Here is an 18,359-nt window from a genome sequence, read left to right on the forward strand (position 1 = left end):
GCCCTAAACTTTGGGGTGCCTGTGTCTTGCTGATTTTTAGTTTTCCCAATTTATACGCCCATAAGTGGAAGTGCCCTATGCTCTCTAAGCTGAGTTTTTTAGATGTTTCAGGACACACCGTACACTTCTCGAGAGTGGCTGTTGTCAATTTACATCTCGCCCATCAGCGTAGCAAGGCTCCCGTTTCTCCATGGCCTGTCCTGCATTTCTTGTTTTGACACTTTATTCAGCATGGCCGTTTTGACCGATGGGAAGCGAGACTTCTTCGTAGCGCTGATTTGCCTTTCCAGGTTGCTTGGTTCGCCAAAAAGGGCGTATGCGTTTTTTCCTGAATATATTCAGGAAAAAACGCATACGCCCTTTTTGGCCAAGGGCATCATTGTCGAGATTTTGCCGCTTTTCCTGTGCTTTAAAGGCGATTCGAATCTCCCTCCTGAAATCTGTTTCCTGCAATTCTGCCTTGCTTTCAAATCCTCTTCGTTGCCTTCCCTCAATATATTTGTGGACGAGAGTGATCATTTATAAGTCTGCAGGTTTGTGAATTGCAGTGCCCCTGAGCTCCATTTTTCAACTCGCTTTCTTGGGAGCTGGCCGCAAAAGCGCAGGATTGCTTCAGGCCCTACTCTGGTCCCGGGCGGCAGGCTGAGCCTGTGGTTAATTCTTCTTCCTGATGGGAAAATAGAGTGACCTGTGCCTGTCCCAACACCTAGAGCTAGTCTCTCATTGGTTCCCCCTCTTCCCGTTCATCCTCAGGACAAATTGCAACCTGTACGGAACAGGAGGTTAAAGGTGCTGATTCTCCAAGGAGGGAGATTGCTTGTAAAGCGGCTGGAATGGCGAACCCGCGCACAAGGAGATGAGAAATGAGGTGCGTTTTAGAAACCTTTCCCGATCACACGGTGTACCATCTTCTGGGTTTCTCATGCATGTTTTCGATGTAGGAAGATGCCCTTGAACCTGGAGATTTGGGACCCATGGGATGGGTACCACGCAGTATTACTTTAAAGGGTCTGCGTTTGCTCACACAACCTCACCAAACCTCTCAGCCCCAAGAGTGTCCACCCTTATGTCTCAATCAGCTGTGGGTCTAGATATGGTCAATCCAGGTGGCATCACAGCCCCTGAACGAATTTTGGAAGAATTTCTCTCTCTTTCACTGTCTTTGTTTCACGGGTTTTTAAAAGTAATTGATTTTTATAATGGGGTTTAGCTGCTTTTCACTGCTGTGTTTATGCCGCTTTACACCCACTTGACTCACTTACAGAGAGATATCAATACATAGGTTTTAAGATTCTTACTAGTCAGATATATTCTTGGGCGGTGAATAGGGGGTGTTGAGTCCAATTCACTGAACTAGGAGTAGGTCTTGTCTATTACCTATTGGGTTTATGGAACGGTATCTGAGCTAATTTGAAACCCTTGTTTTATGCATCACCCCACCTCACCTTTCCCGTTAAGCAGCCATAGTGTGTTTTCTAAACGTGTGACTCTGTTCTGTTTTGTAATTCAGTTCAAGGGTAGCGGTGTTTACACTCCCTCTATAAGTGATATCTTATGATAAGTGTCTTTTTCTGTGTGACTTATTTCACTTAGAATCGTCGTACCTAAATCCACTCATCATGCTGCTGCTAGCCTTATGACGTTGATTTCATGGCTGAGTGATATTCCATTGTACATAAGGACCACAACTTCTTTATCCATTTTTCTCTTTCCTGGGATATTTAAGGTGTAACAAAGTGGAGGTTCTTGTCAACAGAGCAGCCCTAAACTTTGGTGTGCCTGTGTCTTGCTGATTTTTAGTTTTCCCAATTTATACGCCCATAAGTGGAAGTGCCCTATGCTCTCTAAGCTGAGTTTTTTAGATGTTTCAGGACACACCGTACACTTCTCCAGAGTGGCTGTTGTCAATTTACATCTCGCCCATCAACGTAGCAAGGCTCCCGTTTCTCCATGGCCTGTCCTGCATTTCTGGTTTTGACACTTTATTCAGCATGGCCCTTTTGACCGATGGGAAGCGAGACTTCTTTGTAGCGCTGATTTGCCTTTCCAGGTTGCTTGGTTGGCCAAAAAGGGCGTATGCGTTTTTTCCTGAATATATTCAGGGAAAAACGCATACGCCCTTTTTGGCCAAGGGCATCATTGTCGAGGTTTTGCCGCTTCTCCTGTGCTTTAAAGGCGATTCGAGTCTCCCTCCTGAAATCTGTTTCCTGCAATTCTGCCTTGCTTTCAAATCCTCTTCGTTGCCTTCCCTCAATATATTTGTGGACGAGAGTGATCATTTATAAGTCTGCAGGTTTGTGAATTGCAGTGCCCCTGAGCTCCATTTTTCAACTCGCTCTCTTGGGAGCTGGCCGCAAAAGCGCAGGATTGCTTCAGGCCCTACTCTGTTCTCGGGCGGCAGGCTGAGCCTGTGGTTAATTCTTCTTCCTGATGGGAAAATAGAGTGACCTGTGCCTGTCCCAACACCAAGAGCTAGTCTCTCATTGGTTCCCCCTCTTTCCGTTCATCCTCAGGACAAATTGCAACCTATACGGAACAGGAGGTTAAAGGTGCTGATTCTCCAAGGAGGGAGATTGCTTGTAAAGCGGCTGGAATGGCGAACCCGCGCACAAGGAGATGAGAAATGAGGTGCGTTTTAGAAACCTTTCCCGATCACACGGTGTACCATCTTCTGGGTTTCTCATGCATGTTTTCGATGTAGGAAGATGCCCTTGAACCTGGAGATTTGGGACCCATGGGATGGGTACCACGCAGTATTACTTTAAAGGGTCTGCGTTTGCTCACCCAACCTCACCAAACCTCTCAGCCCCAAGAGTGTCCACCCTTATGTCTCAATCAGCTGTGGGTCTAGATATGGTCAATGCAGGTGGCATCACAGCCCCTGAACGAATTTTGGAAGAATTTCTCTCTCTTTCACTGTCTTTGTTTCAAGGGTTTTTAAAAGTAATTGATTTTTATAATGGGGTTTAGCTGCTTTTCACTGCTGTGTTTATGCCGCTTTACACCCACTTGACTCACTTACAGAGAGATATCAATACATAGGTTTTAAGATTCTTACTAGTCAGATATGTTCTTGGGCGGAGAATAGGGGGTGTTGAGTCCAATTCACTGAGCTAGGAGTAAGTCTTGTCTATTACATATTGGGTTTATGGAACGGTATCTGAGCTAATTTGAAACCCTTGTTTTATGCATCACCCCACCTCACCTTTCCCGTTAAGCAGCCATAGTGTGTTTTCTAAACGTGTGACTCTGTTCTGTTTTGTAATTCAGTTCAAGGGTAGCGGTGTTTACACTCCCTCTATAAGTGATATCTTATGATAAGTGTCTTTTTCTGTGTGACTTATTTCACTTAGAATCGTCGTACCTAAATCCACTCATCATGCTGCTGCTAGCCTTATGACGTTGATTTCATGGCTGAGTGATATTCCATTGTACATAAGGACCACAACTTCTTTATCCATTTTTCTTTTTCCTGGGATATTTAAGGTGTAATGAAGTGGAGGTTCTTGTCAACAGAGCAGCCCTAAACTTTGGGGTGCCTGTGTCTTGTTGATTTTTAGTTTTCCCAATTTATACGCCCATAAGTGGAAGTGCCCTATGCTCTCTAAGTTGAGTTTTTTAGATGTTTCAGGACACACGGTACACTTCTCCAGAGTGGCTGTTGTCAATTTACATCCTGTCCATCAGCGTAGCAAGGGTCCCGTTTCTCCATGGCCTGTCCTGCATTTCTGGTTTTGACACTTTATTCAGCATGGCCCTTTTGACCGATGGGAAGCGAGACTTCTTTGTAGCGCTGATTTGCCTTTCCAGGTTGCTTGGTTGGCCAAAAAGGGCGTATGCGTTTTTTCCTGAATATATTCAGGAAAAAACGCATACGCCCTTTTTGGCCAAGGGCATCATTGTCGAGGTTTTGCCGCTTTTCCTGTGCTTTAAAGGCGATTCGAATCTCCCTCCTGAAATCTGTTTCCTGCAATTCTGCCTTGCTTTCAAATCCTCTTCGTTGCCTTCCCTCAATATATTTGTGGACGAGAGTGATCATTTATAAGTCTGCAGGTTTGTGAATTGCAGTGCCCCTGAGCTCCATTTTTCAACTCGCTTTCTTGGGAGCTGGCCGCAAAAGCGCAGGATTGCTTCAGGCCCTACTCTGGTCCCGGGCGGCAGGCTGAGCCTGTGGTTAATTCTTCTTCCTGATGGGAAAATAGAGTGACCTGTGCCTGTCCCAACACCTAGAGCTAGTCTCTCATTGGTTCCCCCTCTTCCCGTTCATCCTCAGGACAAATTGCAACCTGTACGGAACAGGAGGTTAAAGGTGCTGATTCTCCAAGGAGGGAGATTGCTTGTAAAGCGGCTGGAATGGCGAACCCGCGCACAAGGAGATGAGAAATGAGGTGCGTTTTAGAAACCTTTCCCGATCACACGGTGTACCATCTTCTGGGTTTCTCATGCATGTTTTCGATGTAGGAAGATGCCCTTGAACCTGGAGATTTGGGACCCATGGGATGGGTACCACGCAGTATTACTTTAAAGGGTCTGCGTTTGCTCACACAACCTCACCAAACCTCTCAGCCCCAAGAGTGTCCACCCTTATGTCTCAATCAGCTGTGGGTCTAGATATGGTCAATCCAGGTGGCATCACAGCCCCTGAACGAATTTTGGAAGAATTTCTCTCTCTTTCACTGTCTTTGTTTCACGGGTTTTTAAAAGTAATTGATTTTTATAATGGGGTTTAGCTGCTTTTCACTGCTGTGTTTATGCCGCTTTACACCCACTTGACTCACTTACAGAGAGATATCAATACATAGGTTTTAAGATTCTTACTAGTCAGATATATTCTTGGGCGGTGAATAGGGGGTGTTGAGTCCAATTCACTGAACTAGGAGTAGGTCTTGTCTATTACCTATTGGGTTTATGGAACGGTATCTGAGCTAATTTGAAACCCTTGTTTTATGCATCACCCCACCTCACCTTTCCCGTTAAGCAGCCATAGTGTGTTTTCTAAACGTGTGACTCTGTTCTGTTTTGTAATTCAGTTCAAGGGTAGCGGTGTTTACACTCCCTCTATAAGTGATATCTTATGATAAGTGTCTTTTTCTGTGTGACTTATTTCACTTAGAATCGTCGTACCTAAATCCACTCATCATGCTGCTGCTAGCCTTATGACGTTGATTTCATGGCTGAGTGATATTCCATTGTACATAAGGACCACAACTTCTTTATCCATTTTTCTCTTTCCTGGGATATTTAAGGTGTAACAAAGTGGAGGTTCTTGTCAACAGAGCAGCCCTAAACTTTGGTGTGCCTGTGTCTTGCTGATTTTTAGTTTTCCCAATTTATACGCCCATAAGTGGAAGTGCCCTATGCTCTCTAAGCTGAGTTTTTTAGATGTTTCAGGACACACCGTACACTTCTCCAGAGTGGCTGTTGTCAATTTACATCTCGCCCATCAACGTAGCAAGGCTCCCGTTTCTCCATGGCCTGTCCTGCATTTCTGGTTTTGACACTTTATTCAGCATGGCCCTTTTGACCGATGGGAAGCGAGACTTCTTTGTAGCGCTGATTTGCCTTTCCAGGTTGCTTGGTTGGCCAAAAAGGGCGTATGCGTTTTTTCCTGAATATATTCAGGGAAAAACGCATACGCCCTTTTTGGCCAAGGGCATCATTGTCGAGGTTTTGCCGCTTCTCCTGTGCTTTAAAGGCGATTCGAGTCTCCCTCCTGAAATCTGTTTCCTGCAATTCTGCCTTGCTTTCAAATCCTCTTCGTTGCCTTCCCTCAATATATTTGTGGACGAGAGTGATCATTTATAAGTCTGCAGGTTTGTGAATTGCAGTGCCCCTGAGCTCCATTTTTCAACTCGCTTTCTTGGGAGCTGGCCGCAAAAGCGCAGGATTGCTTCAGGCCCTACTCTGGTCCCGGGCGGCAGGCTGAGCCTGTGGTTAATTCTTCTTCCTGATGGGAAAATAGAGTGACCTGTGCCTGTCCCAACACCTAGAGCTAGTCTCTCATTGGTTCCCCCTCTTCCCGTTCATCCTCAGGACAAATTGCAACCTGTACGGAACAGGAGGTTAAAGGTGCTGATTCTCCAAGGAGGGAGATTGCTTGTAAAGCGGCTGGAATGGCGAACCCGCGCACAAGGAGATGAGAAATGAGGTGCGTTTTAGAAACCTTTCCCGATCACACGGTGTACCATCTTCTGGGTTTCTCATGCATGTTTTCGATGTAGGAAGATGCCCTTGAACCTGGAGATTTGGGACCCATGGGATGGGTACCACGCAGTATTACTTTAAAGGGTCTGCGTTTGCTCACACAACCTCACCAAACCTCTCAGCCCCAAGAGTGTCCACCCTTATGTCTCAATCAGCTGTGGGTCTAGATATGGTCAATCCAGGTGGCATCACAGCCCCTTAACGAATTTTGTAAGAATTTCTCTCTCTTTCACTGTCTTTGTTTCACGGGTTTTTAAAAGTAATTGATTTTTATAATGGGGTTTAGCTGCTTTTCACTGCTGTGTTTATGCCGCTTTACACCCACTTGACTCACTTACAGAGAGATATCAATACATAGGTTTTAAGATTCTTACTAGTCAGATATATTCTTGGGCGGTGAATAGGGGGTGTTGAGTCCAATTCACTGAACTAGGAGTAGGTCTTGTCTATTACCTATTGGGTTTATGGAACGGTATCTGAGCTAATTTGAAACCCTTGTTTTATGCATCACCCCACCTCACCTTTCCCGTTAAGCAGCCATAGTGTGTTTTCTAAACGTGTGACTCTGTTCTGTTTTGTAATTCAGTTCAAGGGTAGCGGTGTTTACACTCCCTCTATAAGTGATATCTTATGATAAGTGTCTTTTTCTGTGTGACTTATTTCACTTAGAATCGTCGTACCTAAATCCACTCATCATGCTGCTGCTAGCCTTATGACGTTGATTTCATGGCTGAGTGATATTCCATTGTACATAAGGACCACAACTTCTTTATCCATTTTTCTCTTTCCTGGGATATTTAAGGTGTAACAAAGTGGAGGTTCTTGTCAACAGAGCAGCCCTAAACTTTGGTGTGCCTGTGTCTTGCTGATTTTTAGTTTTCCCAATTTATACGCCCATAAGTGGAAGTGCCCTATGCTCTCTAAGCTGAGTTTTTTAGATGTTTCAGGACACACCGTACACTTCTCCAGAGTGGCTGTTGTCAATTTACATCTCGCCCATCAACGTAGCAAGGCTCCCGTTTCTCCATGGCCTGTCCTGCATTTCTGGTTTTGACACTTTATTCAGCATGGCCCTTTTGACCGATGGGAAGCGAGACTTCTTTGTAGCGCTGATTTGCCTTTCCAGGTTGCTTGGTTGGCCAAAAAGGGCGTATGCGTTTTTTCCTGAATATATTCAGGGAAAAACGCATACGCACTTTTTGGCCAAGGGCATCATTGTCGAGGTTTTGCCGCTTTTCCTGTGCTTTAAAGGCGATTCGAGTCTCCCTCCTGAAATCTGTTTCCTGCAATTCTGCCTTGCTTTCAAATCCTCTTCGTTGCCTTCCCTCAATATATTTGTGGACGAGAGTGATCATTTATAAGTCTGCAGGTTTGTGAATTGCAGTGCCCCTGAGCTCCATTTTTCAACTCGCTCTCTTGGGAGCTGGCCGCAAAAGCGCAGGATTGCTTCAGGCCCTACTCTGGTCTCGGGCGGCAGGCTGAGCCTGTGGTTAATTCTTCTTCCTGATGGGAAAATAGAGTGACCTGTGCCTGTCCCAACACCAAGAGCTAGTCTCTCATTGGTTCCCCCTCTTTCCGTTCATCCTCAGGACAAATTGCAACCTATACGGAACAGGAGGTTAAAGGTGCTGATTCTCCAAGGAGGGAGATTGCTTGTAAAGCGGCTGGAATGGCGAACCCGCGCACAAGGAGATGAGAAATGAGGTGCGTTTTAGAAACCTTTCCCGATCACACGGTGTACCATCTTCTGGGTTTCTCATGCATGTTTTCGATGTAGGAAGATGCCCTTGAAGCTGGAGATTTGGGACCCATGGGATGGGTACCACGCAGTATTACTTTAAAGGGTCTGCGTTTGCTCACCCAACCTCACCAAACCTCTCAGCCCCAAGAGTGTCCAGCCTTATGTCTCAATCAGCTGTGGGTCTAGATATGGTCAATCCAGGTGGCATCACAGCCCCTGAACGAATTTTGGAAGAATTTCTCTCTCTTTCACTGTCTTTGTTTCACGGGTTTTTAAAAGTAATTGATTTTTATAATGGGGTTTAGCTGCTTTTCACTGCTGTGTTTATGCCGCTTTACACCCACTTGACTCACTTACAGAGAGATATCAATACATAGGTTTTAAGATTCTTACTAGTCAGATATATTCTTGGGCGGTGAATAGGGGGTGTTGAGTCCAATTCACTGAGCTAGGAGTAAGTCTTGTCTATTATATATTGGGTTTATGGAACGGTATCTGAGCTAATTTGAAACCCTTGTTTTATGCATCACCCCACCTCACCTTTCCCGTTAAGCAGCCATAGTGTGTTTTCTAAACGTGTGACTCTGTTCTGTTTTGTAATTCAGTTCAAGGGTAGCGGTGTTTACACTCCCTCTATAAGTGATATCTTATGATAAGTGTCTTTTTCTGTGTGACTTATTTCACTTAGAATCGTCGTACCTAAATCCACTCATCATGCTGCTGCTAGCCTTATGACGTTGATTTCATGGCTGAGTGATATTCCATTGTACATAAGGACCACAACTTCTTTATCTATTTTTCTCTTTCTTGGGATATTTAAGGTGTAAAGAAGTGGAGGTTCTTGTCAACAGAGCAGCCCTAAACTTTGGGGTGCCTGTGTCTTGCTGATTTTTAGTTTTCCCAATTTATACGCCCATAAGTGGAAGTGCCCTATGCTCTCTAAGTTGAGTTTTTTAGATGTTTCAGGACACACGGTACACTTCTCCAGAGTGGCTGTTGTCAATTTACATACTGTCCATCAGCGTAGCAAGGCTCCCGTTTCTCCATGGCCTGTCCTGCATTTCTGGTTTTGACACTTTATTCAGCATGGCCCTTTTGACCGATGGGAAGCGAGACTTCTTTGTAGCGCTGATTTGCCTTTCCAGGTTGCTTGGTTGTCCAAAAAGGGCGTATGCGTTTTTTCCTGAATATATTCAGGAAAAAACGCATACGCCCTTTTTGGCGAAGGGCATCATTGTCCAGGTTTTGCCGCTTTTCCTGTGCTTTAAAGGCGATTCGAATCTCCCTCCTGAAATCTGTTTCCTGCAATTCTGCCTTGCTTTCAAATCCTCTTCGTTGCCTTCCCTCGATATATTTGTGGACGAGAGTGATCATTTATAAGTCTGCAGGTTTGTGAATTGCAGTGCCCCTGAGGTCCATTTTTCAACTCGCTTTCTTGGGAGCTGGCCGCAAAAGCGCAGGATTGCTTCAGGCCCTACTCTGGTCCCGGGCGGCAGGCTGAGCCTGTGGTTAATTCTTCTTCCTGATGGGAAAATAGAGTGACCTGTGCCTGTCCCAACACCTAGAGCTAGTCTCTCATTGGTTCCCCCTCTTCCCGTTCATCCTCAGGACAAATTGCAACCTGTACGGAACAGGAGGTTAAAGGTGCTGATTCTCCAAGGAGGGAGATTGCTTGTAAAGCGGCTGGAATGGCGAACCCGCGCACAAGGAGATGAGAAATGAGGTACGTTTTAGAAACCTTTCCCGATCACACGGTGTACCATCTTCTGGGTTTCTCATGCATGTTTTCGATGTAGGAAGATGCCCTTGAACCTGGAGATTTGGGACCCATGGGATGGGTACCACGCAGTATTACTTTAAAGGGTCTGCGTTTGCTCACCCAACCTCACCAAACCTCTCAGCCCCAAGAGTGTCCAGCCTTATGTCTCAATCAGCTGTGGGTCTAGATATGGTCAATCCAGGTGGCATCACAGCCCCTGAACGAATTTTGGAAGAATTTCTCTCTCTTTCACTGTCTTTGTTTCACGGGTTTTTAAAAGTAATTGATTTTTATAATGGGGTTTAGCTGCTTTTCACTGCTGTGTTTATGCCGCTTTACACCCACTTGACTCACTTACAGAGAGATATCAATACATAGGTTTTAAGATTCTTACTAGTCAGATATATTCTTGGGCGGTGAATAGGGGGTGTTGAGTCCAATTCACTGAGCTAGGAGTAAGTCTTGTCTATTATATATTGGGTTTATGGAACGGTATCTGAGCTAATTTGAAACCCTTGTTTTATGCATCACCCCACCTCACCTTTCCCGTTAAGCAGCCATAGTGTGTTTTCTAAACGTGTGACTCTGTTCTGTTTTGTAATTCAGTTCAAGGGTAGCGGTGTTTACACTCCCTCTATAAGTGATATCTTATGATAAGTGTCTTTTTCTGTGTGACTTATTTCACTTAGAATCGTCGTACCTAAATCCACTCATCATGCTGCTGCTAGCCTTATGACGTTGATTTCATGGCTGAGTGATATTCCATTGTACATAAGGACCACAACTTCTTTATCTATTTTTCTCTTTCTTGGGATATTTAAGGTGTAAAGAAGTGGAGGTTCTTGTCAACAGAGCAGCCCTAAACTTTGGGGTGCCTGTGTCTTGCTGATTTTTAGTTTTCCCAATTTATACGCCCATAAGTGGAAGTGCCCTATGCTCTCTAAGTTGAGTTTTTTAGATGTTTCAGGACACACGGTACACTTCTCCAGAGTGGCTGTTGTCAATTTACATACTGTCCATCAGCGTAGCAAGGCTCCCGTTTCTCCATGGCCTGTCCTGCATTTCTGGTTTTGACACTTTATTCAGCATGGCCCTTTTGACCGATGGGAAGCGAGACTTCTTTGTAGCGCTGATTTGCCTATCCAGGTTGCTTGGTTGGCCAAAAAGGGCGTATGCGTTTTTTCCTGAATATATTCAGGAAAAAACGCATACGCCCTTTTTGGCCAAGGGCATCATTGTCCAGGTTTTGCCGCTTTTCCTGTGCTTTAAAGGCGATTCGAATCTCCCTCCTGAAATCTGTTTCCTGCAATTCTGCCTTGCTTTCAAATCCTCTTCGTTGCCTTCCCTCGATATATTTGTGGACGAGAGTGATCATTTATAAGTCTGCAGGTTTGTGAATTGCAGTGCCCCTGAGCTCCATTTTTCAACTCGCTTTCTTGGGAGCTGGCCGCAAAAGCGCAGGATTGCTTCAGGCCCTACTCTGGTCCCGGGCGGCAGGCTGAGCCTGTGGTTAATTCTTCTTCCTGATGGGAAAATAGAGTGACCTGTGCCTGTCCCAACACCTAGAGCTAGTCTCTCATTGGTTCCCCCTCTTCCCGTTCATCCTCAGGACAAATTGCAACCTGTACGGAACAGGAGGTTAAAGGTGCTGATTCTCCAAGGAGGGAGATTGATAGTAAAGCGGCTGGAATGGCGAACCCGCGCACAAGGAGATGAGAAATGCGGTGCGTTTTAGAAACCTTTCCCGATCACACGGTGTACCATCTTCTGGGTTTCTCATGCATGTTTTCGATGTAGGAAAATGCCCTTGAACCTGGAGATTTGGGACCCATGGGATGGGTACCACGCAGTATTACTTTAAAGGGTCTGCATTTGCTCACCCAACCTCACCAAACCTCTCAGCCCCAAGAGTGTCCAGCCTTATGTCTCAATCAGCTGTGGGTCTAGATATGGTCAATCCAGGTGGCAGCACAGCTCCTGAACGAATTTTGGAAGAATTTCTCTCTCTTTCACTGTCTTTGTTTCACGGGTTTTTAAAAGTAATTGATTTTTATAATGGGGTTTAGCTGCTTTTCACTGCTGTGTTTATGCCGTTTTACACCCACTTGACTCACTTACAGAGAGATATCAATACATAGGTTTTAAGATTCTTACTAGTCAGATATATTCTTGGGCGGTGAATAGGGGGTGTTGAGTCCAATTCACTGAACTAGGAGTAGGTCTTGTCTATTACCTATTGGGTTTATGGAACGGTATCTGAGCTAATTTGAAACCCTTGTTTTATGCATCACCCCACCTCACCTTTCCCGTTAAGCAGCCATAGTGTGTTTTCTAAACGTGTGACTCTGTTCTGTTTTGTAATTCAGTTCAAGGGTAGCGGTGTTTACACTCCCTCTATAGGTTTTATCTTATGATAAGTGTCTTTTTCTGTGTGACTTATTTCACTTAGAATCGTCCTACCTAAATCCACTCATCATGCTGCTGCTAGCCTTATGACGTTGATTTCATGGCTGAGTGATATTCCATTGTACATATGGACCACAACTTCTTTATCCATTTTTCTCTTTCCTGGGATATTTAAGGTGTAACGAAGTGGAGGTTCTTGTCAACAGAGCAGCCCTAAACTTTGGGGTGCCTGTGTCTTGCTGATTTTTAGTTTTCCCAATTTATACGCCCATAAGTGGAAGTGCCCTATGCTCTCTAAGCTGAGTTTTTTAGATGTTTCAGGACACACCGTACACTTCTCGAGAGTGGCTGTTGTCAATTTACATCTCGCCCATCAGCGTAGCAAGGCTCCCGTTTCTCCATGGCCTGTCCTGCATTTCTTGTTTTGACACTTTATTCAGCATGGACCTTTTGACCGATGGGAAGCGAGACTTCTTCGTAGCGCTGATTTGCCTTTCCAGGTTGCTTGGTTGGCCAAAAAGGGCGTATGCGTTTTTTCCTGAATATATTCAGGAAAAAACGCATACGCCCCTATTGGCCAAGGGCATCATTGTCGAGGTTTTGCCGCTTTTCCTGTGCTTTAAAGGCCATTCAAATCTCCCTCCTGAAATCTGTTTCCTGCAATTCTGCCTTGCTTTCAAATCCTCTTCGTTGCCTTCCCTCAATATATTTGTGGACGAGAGTGATCATTTATAAGTCTGCAGGTTTGTGAATTGCAGTGCCCCTGAGCTCCATTTTTCAACTCGCTTTCTTGGGAGCTGGCCGCAAAAGCGCAGGATTGCTTCAGGCCCTAATCTGGTCATGGGCGGCAGGCTGAGCCTGTGGTGAATTCTTCTTCCTGATGGGAAAATAGAGTGACCTGTGCCTGTCCCAACACCTAGAGCTAGTCTCTCATTGGTTCCCCCTCTTTCCGTTCATCCTCAGGACAAATTGCAACCTATACGGAACAGGAGGTTAAAGGTGCTGATTCTCCAAGGAGGGAGATTGCTTGTAAAGCGGCTGGAATGGCGAACCCGCGCACAAGGAGATGAGAAATGAGGTGCGTTTTAGAAACCTTTCCCGATCACACGGTGTACCATCTTCTGGGTTTCTCATGCATGTTTTCGATGTAGGAAAATGCCCTTGAACCTAGAGATTGGGGACCCATGGGATGGGTACCACGCAGTATTACTTTAAAGGGTCTGCATTTGCTCACCCAACCTCACCAAACCTCTCAGCCCCAAGAGTGTCCACCCTTATGTCTCAATCAGCTGTGGGTCTAGATATGGTCAATCCAGGTGGCATCACAGCTCCTGAACGAATTTTGGAAGAATTTCTCTCTCTTTCACTGTCTTTGTTTCACGGGTTTTTAAAAGTAATTGATTTTTATAATGGGGTTTAGCTGCTTTTCACTGCTGTGTTTATGCCGCTTTACACCCACTTGACTCACTTACAGAGAGATATCAATACATAGGTTTTAAGATTCTTACTAGTCAGATATATTCTTGGGCGGTGAATAGGGGGTGTTGAGTCCAATTCACTGAACTAGGAGTAGGTCTTGTCTATTACCTATTGGGTTTATGGAACGGTATCTGAGCTAATTTGAAACCCTTGTTTTATGCATCACCCCACCTCACCTTTCCCGTTAAGCAGCCATAGTGTGTTTTCTAAACGTGTGACTCTGTTCTGTTTTGTAATTCAGTTCAAGGGTAGCGGTGTTTACACTCCCTCTATAAGTGATATCTTATGATAAGTGTCTTTTTCTGTGTGACTTATTTCACTTAGAATCGTCGTACCTAATTCCACTCATCATGCTGCTGCTAGCCTTATGACGTTGATTTCATGACTGAGTGATATTCCATTGTACATAAGGACCACAACTTCTTTATCCATTTTTCTCTTTCCTGGGATATTTAAGGTGTAACGAAGTGGAGGTTCTTGTCAACAGAGCAGCCCTAAACTTTGGGGTGCCTGTGTCTTGCTGATTTTTAGTTTTCCCAATTTATACGCCCATAAGTGGAAGTGCCCTATGCTCTCTAAGCTGAGTTTTTTAGATGTTTCAGGACACACCGTACACTTCTCGAGAGTGGCTGTTGTCAATTTACATCTCGCCCATCAGCGTAGCAAGGCTCCCGTTTCTCCATGGCCTGTCCTGCATTTATTGTTTTGACACTTTATTCAGCATGGACCTTTTGACCGATGGGAAGCGAGACTTCTTCGTAGCGCTGATTTGCCTTTCCAGGTTGCTTGGTTGGCCAAAAAGGGCGTATGCGTTTTTTCCTGAATATATTCAGGAAAAAACGCATACGCCCCTATTGGCCAAGGGCATCATTGTCGAGGTTTTGCCGCTTTTCCTGTGCTTTAAAGGCCATTCAAATCTCCCTCCTGAAATCTGTTTCCTGCAATTCTGCCTTGCTTTCAAATCCTCTTCGTTGCCTTCCCTCAATATATTTGTGGACGAGAGTGATCATTTATAAGTCTGCAGGTTTGTGAATTGCAGTGCCCCTGAGCTCCATTTTTCAACTCGCTTTCTTGGGAGCTGGCCGCAAAAGCGCAGGATTGCTTCAGGCCCTAATCTGGTCATGGGCGGCAGGCTGAGCCTGTGGTGAATTCTTCTTCCTGATGGGAAAATAGAGTGACCTGTGCCTGTCCCAACACCTAGAGCTAGTCTCTCATTGGTTCCCCCTCTTTCCGTTCATCCTCAGGACAAATTGCAACCTATACGGAACAGGAGGTTAAAGGTGCTGATTCTCCAAGGAGGGAGATTGCTTGTAAAGCGGCTGGAATGGCGAACCCGCGCACAAGGAGATGAGAAATGAGGTGCGTTTTAGAAACCTTTCCCGATCACACGGTGTACCATCTTCTGGGTTTCTCATGCATGTTTTCGATGTAGGAAAATGCCCTTGAACCTAGAGATTGGGGACCCATGGGATGGGTACCACGCAGTATTACTTTAAAGGGTCTGCATTTGCTCACCCAACCTCACCAAACCTCTCAGCCCCAAGAGTGTCCACCCTTATGTCTCAATCAGCTGTGGGTCTAGATATGGTCAATCCAGGTGGCATCACAGCTCCTGAACGAATTTTGGAAGAATTTCTCTCTCTTTCACTGTCTTTGTTTCACGGGTTTTTAAAAGTAATTGATTTTTATAATGGGGTTTAGCTGCTTTTCACTGCTGTGTTTATGCCGCTTTACACCCACTTGACTCACTTACAGAGAGATATCAATACATAGGTTTTAAGATTCTTACTAGTCAGATATATTCTTGGGCGGTGAATAGGGGGTGTTGAGTCCAATTCACTGAACTAGGAGTAGGTCTTGTCTATTACCTATTGGGTTTATGGAACGGTATCTGAGCTAATTTGAAACCCTTGTTTTATGCATCACCCCACCTCACCTTTCCCGTTAAGCAGCCATAGTGTGTTTTCTAAACGTGTGACTCTGTTCTGTTTTGTAATTCAGTTCAAGGGTAGCGGTGTTTACACTCCCTCTATAAGTGATATCTTATGATAAGTGTCTTTTTCTGTGTGACTTATTTCACTTAGAATCGTCGTACCTAATTCCACTCATCATGCTGCTGCTAGCCTTATGACGTTGATTTCATGACTGAGTGATATTCCATTGTACATAAGGACCACAACTTCTTTATCCATTTTTCTCTTTCCTGGGATATTTAAGGTGTAACGAAGTGGAGGTTCTTGTCAACAGAGCAGCCCTAAACTTTGGGGTGCCTGTGTCTTGCTGATTTTTAGTTTTCCCAATTTATACGCCCATAAGTGGAAGTGCCCTATGCTCTCTAAGCTGAGTTTTTTAGATGTTTCAGGACACACCGTACACTTCTCGAGAGTGGCTGTTGTCAATTTACATCTCGCCCATCAGCGTAGCAAGGCTCCCGTTTCTCCATGGCCTGTCCTGCATTTCTTGTTTTGACACTTTATTCAGCATGGACCTTTTGACCGATGGGAAGCGAGACTTCTTCGTAGCGCTGATTTGCCTTTCCAGGTTGCTTGGTTGGCCAAAAAGGGCGTATGCGTTTTTTCCTGAATATATTCAGGAAAAAACGCATACGCCCCTATTGGCCAAGGGCATCATTGTCGAGGTTTTGCCGCTTTTCCTGTGCTTTAAAGGCCATTCAAATCTCCCTCCTGAAATCTGTTTCCTGCAATTCTGCCTTGCTTTCAAATCCTCTTCGTTGCCTTCCCTCAATATATTTGTGGACGAGAGTGATCATTTATAAGTCTGCAGGTTTGTGAATTGCAGTGCCCCTGAGCTCCATTTTTCAACTCGCTTTCTTGGGAGCTGGCCGCAAAAGCGCAGGATTGCTTCAGGCCCTAATCTGGTCATGGGCGGCAGGCTGAGCCTGTGGTTAATTCTTCTTCCTGATGGGAAAATAGAGTGACCTGTGCCTGTCCCAACACCTAGAGCTAGTCTCTCATTGGTTCCCCCTCTTTCCGTTCATCCTCAGGACAAATTGCAACCTATACGGAACAGGAGGTTAAAGGTGCTGATTCTCCAAGGAGGGAGATTGCTTGTAAAGCGGCTGGAATGGCGAACCCGCGCACAAGGAGATGAGAAATGAGGTGCGTTTTAGAAACCTTTCCCGATCACACGGTGTACCATCTTCTGGGTTTCTCATGCATGTTTTCGATGTAGGAAAATGCCCTTGAACCTAGAGATTGGGGACCCATGGGATGGGTACCATGCAGTATTACTTTAAAGGGTCTGCATTTGCTCACCCAACCTCACCAAACCTCTCAGCCCCAAGAGTGTCCACCCTTATGTCTCAATCAGCTGTGGGTCTAGATATGGTCAATCCAGGTGGCATCACAGCTCCTGAACGAATTTTGGAAGAATTTCTCTCTCTTTCACTGTCTTTGTTTCACGGGTTTTTAAAAGTAATTGATTTTTATAATGGGGTTTAGCTGCTTTTCACTGCTGTGTTTATGCCGCTTTACACCCACTTGACTCACTTACAGAGAGATATCAATACATAGGTTTTAAGATTCTTACTAGTCAGATATATTCTTGGGCGGTGAATAGGGGGTGTTGAGTCCAATTCACTGAACTAGGAGTAGGTCTTGTCTATTACCTATTGGGTTTATGGAACGGTATCTGAGCTAATTTGAAACCCTTGTTTTATGCATCACCCCACCTCACCTTTCCCGTTAAGCAGCCATAGTGTGTTTTCTAAACGTGTGACTCTGTTCTGTTTTGTAATTCAGTTCAAGGGTAGCGGTGTTTACACTCCCTCTATAAGTGATATCTTATGATAAGTGTCTTTTTCTGTGTGACTTATTTCACTTAGAATCGTCGTACCTAATTCCACTCATCATGCTGCTGCTAGCCTTATGACGTTGATTTCATGACTGAGTGATATTCCATTGTACATAAGGACCACAACTTCTTTATCCATTTTTCTCTTTCCTGGGATATTTAAGGTGTAACGAAGTGGAGGTTCTTGTCAACAGAGCAGCCCTAAACTTTGGGGTGCCTGTGTCTTGCTGATTTTTAGTTTTCCCAATTTATACGCCCATAAGTGGAAGTGCCCTATGCTCTCTAAGCTGAGTTTTTTAGATGTTTCAGGACACACCGTACACTTCTCGAGAGTGGCTGTTGTCAATTTACATCTCGCCCATCAGCGTAGCAAGGCTCCCGTTTCTCCATGGCCTGTCCTGCATTTCTTGTTTTGACACTTTATTCAGCATGGCCGTTTTGACCGATGGGAAGCGAGACTTCTTCGTAGCGCTGATTTGCCTTTCCAGGTTGCTTGGTTCGCCAAAAAGGGCGTATGCGTTTTTTCCTGAATATATTCAGGAAAAAACGCATACGCCCTTTTTGGCCAAGGGCATCATTGTCGAGATTTTGCCGCTTTTCCTGTGCTTTAAAGGCGATTCGAATCTCCCTCCTGAAATCTGTTTCCTGCAATTCTGCCTTGCTTTCAAATCCTCTTCGTTGCCTTCCCTCAATATATTTGTGGACGAGAGTGATCATTTATAAGTCTGCAGGTTTGTGAATTGCAGTGCCCCTGAGCTCCATTTTTCAACTCGCTTTCTTGGGAGCTGGCCGCAAAAGCGCAGGATTGCTTCAGGCCCTACTCTGGTCCCGGGCGGCAGGCTGAGCCTGTGGTTAATTCTTCTTCCTGATGGGAAAATACAGTGACCTGTGCCTGTCCCAACACCTAGAGCTAGTCTCTCATTGGTTCCCCCTCTTTCCGTTCATCCTCAGGACAAA

This window comes from Balaenoptera physalus, assembly GCF_965194825.1.
Source record: "Balaenoptera physalus genome assembly, chromosome: 8".
NCBI classification, from domain to species: domain Eukaryota; kingdom Metazoa; phylum Chordata; class Mammalia; order Artiodactyla; family Balaenopteridae; genus Balaenoptera; species Balaenoptera physalus.